Source organism: Acyrthosiphon pisum, chromosome X (assembly GCF_005508785.2).
Source record: "Acyrthosiphon pisum isolate AL4f chromosome X, pea_aphid_22Mar2018_4r6ur, whole genome shotgun sequence".
NCBI lineage: Eukaryota > Metazoa > Arthropoda > Insecta > Hemiptera > Aphididae > Acyrthosiphon > Acyrthosiphon pisum.
In genome coordinates, this window is record NC_042493.1 from 53,329,835 (window position 1) to 53,336,347 (window position 6,513).

Below are 6,513 nucleotides of genomic sequence, written 5' to 3' on the forward strand. Positions count from 1 at the left end.
TGCGTAACATTCAAAAAACTTTCTAAAAAATGTTGAGACCATGTGAAAAAAATGTGCTCATATAAGTTTCAAATCGAAAATTTAATTAAATGTAAATTAAGTTGTGCGTAAAATTAAATTATAATGTTTGTTAATTATATTATTATTATTATTATTATTATTATGATCGTTAGTTTTTACTATTTAATATATAGCTATACTTACGTGTCTTGCATATAAGACAGTCATTTTTTATAGTTCCGAACAGTCAATGCATATAATATCATAATATATACCTGCCGGCCAGTATAATAACAATAATTATTATAGAGGGGACTGGTAATAAAAACAATGATTTGTTTTTATCTATAATGCTAATTTACCTACATTGTACCTCTATAGGTACCGATTACATATTTTATTAGCAATAATATCGTCTGCTATACATAGGAAGTATGTTATAGGTATAAGTAGGTACCTATACTTATTGCTGCAGTAGTAGCATTAGTAAATAAAACCTATTTATTTCGAAACAATAATAGTAAAGAACAATCAACGACTATTTAGAACAATGATATTATGTGACCTATATTTTATCTAAGTACTAGCTGAACTTCAACACCAATATATTACAGGGAACAGATAAACAATAGGTGATATGACACAAGTAATACATATATGTAAAGGATAAATAAACATTTGCAGTGTAAAAAGCAAAATAAAATATTCGAGACATAAAAATAATGCATTTAGTGGTGTATATTTAGCGTACAAAATATTTGGTTATTATAATCAACAATATACAAGAAAAAAATATGTTCAAGCCCACGAATATAACGGAAGATTTTCCTATTTGGGCAACAACAGCTGATCAATCACGATAATTAAGTAATTGACATTTTTTGAAAAAAAAAAATCGGCCACATTTGTCCTCGTAGTACAATATTTTATGTCCACCCTAATAGTCATTATTCTAATAGATTAATATTAATCCTCCCCCGCCACCCTGCAATTGATAGTCCTGGTCACTCCTGAATTATATCACACTAGATAAATAAATCATAATATTATATTTTACTATTACTATACTCTACGACGAATTAATGCTTTTTTTTTTTGGTAATATTGTGCACACGAAAAATGTGAAATGATAATTTGTACATGGCGATTGGTATTAGGAACATAAAGGTACTGCAGAACCAGAAAGATGGTTTTATATTTTGAAATCCATATTTACTCCTCCGGGCTGAGTGTAAAGCTAAAATAGTTTAATTTATTATTCACTAAATCTGCACGTGTAACCGGTCGATCGAGAGATGAAAATTTCATAAACATAAAATTTATGTAAAATTTATGACATTTAATGTCAAGTAAGTTCCTGCTACATCTGTAAACGAGGAACGTAGTTTTACAAAATTTAAAACTTTATTAGCTCATAATAACAGACTAGAATTTACATTTTTAGACATTTAAATGAAACATAAATAAATGAATAATCAAATGCATCCAAAGATCGTTATTATATTGGTTGTAATAATTTCTCTGGTTTTACGACATCAGTTTATTAATGGCTAATTTTTAAGTTAACTTTCTAGTTTTTTTTCAGATGGGTACCTATTATATAAATTTGAATTTATCAAGTTTAAAAGATAAATGTTAAACAATAAAAAAAAAATTTTGAACAGAATAAATAGGAATATTTAAACTTTATATTTATATCGGTTTTGTATACCTTTAGAAGATACAGCGTATTTTGTTTCAAATGTAAGTATGTGTACTTACATTTGAAACATATTTCTTGGTTTTCTAAAGAATAAAATGCCAATCCTTAGTCCTCAGTAGTAGTAATACACATGTGCAGCTATTTTGGCTTTCAAAAAAGCCCACAAATTCCCACATTTTACACAGGTATTATCGGCAAAAAGATGGAAACACAAATTTTTGTCGAGCTTTTGTCTAAACATTCTTAGCGTTGTGGCTATGTATGATAATACGCCAACCGACCTAACATAATCGTCATAATTCTAAACGTAGACCTGCGTAAAATAAAAAATGAAAATATCTCATAACATTATCCAATGATATTTTTCTTCCCTATGCGGTATTGGTCAGGTGACACTACAACACTGTGGTTCTACTGTTAACTCATTGCCTAACTTAACGCACAGGAATAATAATATAATATCCCTATTTTCACTAAAATAACTCACATGCAACTTAAATATTTCATTATATTATTAAATAGGTACTCTTAAATAGAGATTACTTTAATCGGGGTTACATTTATTTTCTTTCGTACTTATACCTACCTACTTACATACTACTTAGTAGGTAGGTTCTTATACATAGTATACATATTCTAACAAACAAAACAAAAAAAATCTTCATAAGCTCACAAATATTCTTGTATTCATGTTTTTGGTATGTTCGTCAATTAATATTTATAAATATTTAATTAATTTACATGTATAATACATTTTAGAGATAGTTACAGAAAGACGATAGTCGTTAAAACCTTTGCTATTAAATAAATACATAATTTTAAGTATAGGTACAATTTTTTTTTTATATAAGTAGGTACCTATAGTAAAATACATTTAAACAGAACACTCAATTTAATATTAAAAAGTCTCTTACAAGTTAAATAATTTTTTACACAGATATATTTTTTTAAATATAGGCCGTAAAAACTGTTTGGTGACAATAAGAGATTATAATAATGTGTTAACATGTTGTAGGTTTTAGCATTGATTATGATTATCATTTAGTACTCATAATTAATGATTTTAGCTAATAAAATTGGCTGAAAATATTCAAATCGGAAAATTGAATACAAGCTTTATTATAATATAATATAATATAGTTGTGTAATATTCATCATACATAGTGTTCTAACTATTTCCGAACATTTTGTTTTTTTATCAAGTATTATAAGTTGAAATCTATGATAAATCCATTTTTACATTCACTCATCTTGTTTTCAATGATGGAAGTTGATAAGTATACAAGTCAGGGCTTGCATTTGAAAAAAAAAATTCCGTTTTATGTTATTTACAATTAAAACGTTACACAACTTTTGCGTTCATCGTTTTTCAGAATTGAAACGTTACTCAATATTTGCGTTTATCGTTATTCAGTATTAAAACGTTATCCATGTATTGCGTTTATCGTTATTAAAAATAGTGTTAATACCTATTAAATTTAAAAATAATAACTAACACGGGTAGGTAATGACCCGAATACGGAATATAATATAATCAATTCTTAGATTGTTTGCATGAAATAAATGTTTCTACGAAACCAATAGGCGTTTTAAATAAATAGATTTTAAAATATTTCGTGTTATTTTTTGTTCAATGATGTTCTATAAATTACGTTTTGCGTTATTTTTCGATTAATGATATTCTATTAATTACGTTTTGCATTATGTTTTGTTTAATAATATATAATATATTTTGTTAATCGTTATGTTTTGTTTTCCGGTATTTAATTATTTTTGATTATCGCTTTCTCTTATAATGATGTTTGCAACCCCTAATTCAAGTAGGTACTTTGATTTGGTTTGCTACTATAAGCTATTAAGCTAATCTGTCACTAATGTACGAAATATAAAAGAAAAATACATCGACGAGTTCAATTTATGCTCAAAATAGTTAACAAAATCTTACGCCTATGGATGAACCTCTGGTTTGCCCACCCTAGATTCAGCCGTGGTTATAAACTGTTAAAGGTATATGGTTAATATGTTAAACATATCGTTGAATTATAATTTGAATATTTTATACAGTTAAAATAACAAATTTAAAAATTGATTTATAGTAGAAATATACATATTATACATATAAATAATGGCAGCCACTTTTACATAAAAATCAATTATATTATGATTGTGTAAATTATATGTGTCTAATATTTTCTGAATTTTCTGATTTTTCGTTTCTTAGACCATAAAAATAGAACCTGCTATAGTAGGTTAGGTTTCTTAAGTTTTTTTCTTTAGTTTCTGTTTCTTCTGAATTTGACAAAAAAAATAGACCTTAATTATAGCCGTCAGCAGATAGCTATATAATATATACAATATACATACATAATCAATAAATACAAGTTGTGCAGAAAACGTGTTGGTTAAATCAAATCGACATCAGGAAATCGTTTTTTCCTAGGGGGACTAGTCTTATCACACGTGGGTGGCGTGCACCGTAACGGTATTATAATACTATAAAATACACCATTATTGTGATGTCTTCCAACTATATATTGTATGATAATATACGCCGTACCATATTGCTGCAGTATTATATCATATTATTATAACGTGTACCTTTTATGAATAATGCGTTTCCGGGATAACACTCGTGATATTATATTATTATAATACGAGACAACAGTCAGTAGTAGCCGCTTCGCACGCGCGCTGACCGACGACGAAGACGGTGAAATCGCGTAACCATATAATAATAATAATATTATGATAAATTCTTATTATTTATTAATATACCAGCTGCATGTGATAGAATACAGTGGGTTTGCGGTTAAAACGCGTCACGCATGCGTGTTGAGACTCGTCGTCAGTAAATATTCGATTACATACAGGGTGATATTTTTATTGCACAACGTTCCAGGTGCAAGTAGATGCGTTTCGAATAGTTAAAATTGCTTTGGTAGTTGAATAATGAGTTCAGTTTGATATATCAGTATATTATCACCATAGAATAATTAACAATAATAGGACATAAAAAAAACAATTTTTTTTACACTATACGTGTATTTTAAATACGTAATTACAAAAAAATTAAAATATACCATATAATAATATATCTATGTTATAAATTCAATAATTATACAACTAATATTTATAAAAAGTATAAAGAATCATAATTTAAAATGACAGACCTTGCGCTAAGAAAATTGTAGAACTGCCCAACATTTTAGGGCCAGTTGTACCATCTCTGATTAAAGGTAACCGGAGTTTAATCGGCCGAATTTGCCCGGTTAAAAAAAACATCTGTTATCACCTGATTAACCTTAATCGAAGTTTAATCGAAGACGGTACAACCAGCCCTTAATATTTTTGTACATGTAGATTAAATACATTTGTCTCTCTCTAAATTCGCTTAACAACCACTGTTTACCAAACTATATATTGACTACACATGTAAACACTTTAAACATAACTTTATTTATTAAAATGTATTAATAATAATAACAGATTAAACATTTTTTTTTTATCTTCAGTGTCTTCGCCACTATCAATAATTTTGTTTTTACCAGATACTTCAAAGAAAACTCCACCAAAATAACATTGTTCCTTTCCTTTTCTTCTTTTAAGGACTCGATATTTCTTTTTAGACATCCAATGGTAAACTGTGTGTCTGTGTCCCTAGCATTCTAACCGTATAATGGTGGCATATTATAATTTATATTATATAAGCTCAAATTGTCTGTCTCAATATTCATAGTTGAGCGTAATGGTGATTTTAATAAGTTGCTGGCACATATCAAACTTTCAACATCAGCACTATGATGTTTAGCAGCTGCCACTCTCGCCAACATTGTACAAACATTTGGAAAATGTTTTGAGCCATATGTTTTTACTAGTTTAATAAATTTCATTTTTCGTAATTCAGATATAGGTATATTTTCCATTGATATCAATTCATCATACTCCTATGAAAATTCTTTTAAATCTTCGTCTGCGCCAATTAAATTATGAATATCCTTTGATGCATGCTACAGAAGATAGTACAACAAATATTAAAAACCAAACAAAAAATATTAAATAAAATACATAATTAAATTAAACAATATTACATATACGAATAGTACAGAAAATTCACAATTTTTGGTACTGACCAAATTTGTTTTTAGAATTGCCCATTTTAATTTAGAACTACCCATATTGGTTAGAACTATCCATTAGCGCAAGCTCTGTAAAATGAAAACAATACATATAATGTACGTTACGATGAAGTTATCATAATATAATAAACATTTCACAATTATTATACCTAATATTCTTCTTTTAGTTTCTGAAAATGTTTTAAATATTGCTTCATGACATACCTGATATATATTGTAATATAATAATTTGCAATGTTTAGATTGGCGTATGGCTTGAGTTATTGTTAAGATAGTCTAAATCCTTAACCATAATCTATCATCTTCCCATGTCCCGATTATGATTGTCCCGTTTTCAGTATACTGCTTCCAGTAATCAACAATATTACTTTACTTATGATAATAAACTATTTCAATCTGATATTTATCGTATTGGTTGAAAAAGAGGTGATGAATAAAAGGAGTATTTGTAATTTTAAAGTACACTACTTGATTGTATATAATTTTAGATTCTGAGTGGAACGATGAATGTATTGATTTTACAATGATGTGTGTTTTTTATTTTTTTTTTATTTTTTTATTTTTGTGTCTGTCATCACGTTTTAGGACAGTAAAAGTGCTTGGATTTTCTTCAACAGTACCTTTTCTGATAGGAAAGTGAATGTAGTTGGTACTTTGGGGGGTCAAAATTTGAAA

General features: G+C 27.7%; 1 pseudogene; it reads right to left on the reverse strand.

The window, feature by feature from the left end:
• Positions 1–4,874: 4,874 nt before the first annotated feature.
• LOC100575448 lies at positions 4,875–5,706 on the reverse strand (annotated as a pseudogene).
• Between the last annotated feature and the right edge of the window lie 807 nt (positions 5,707–6,513).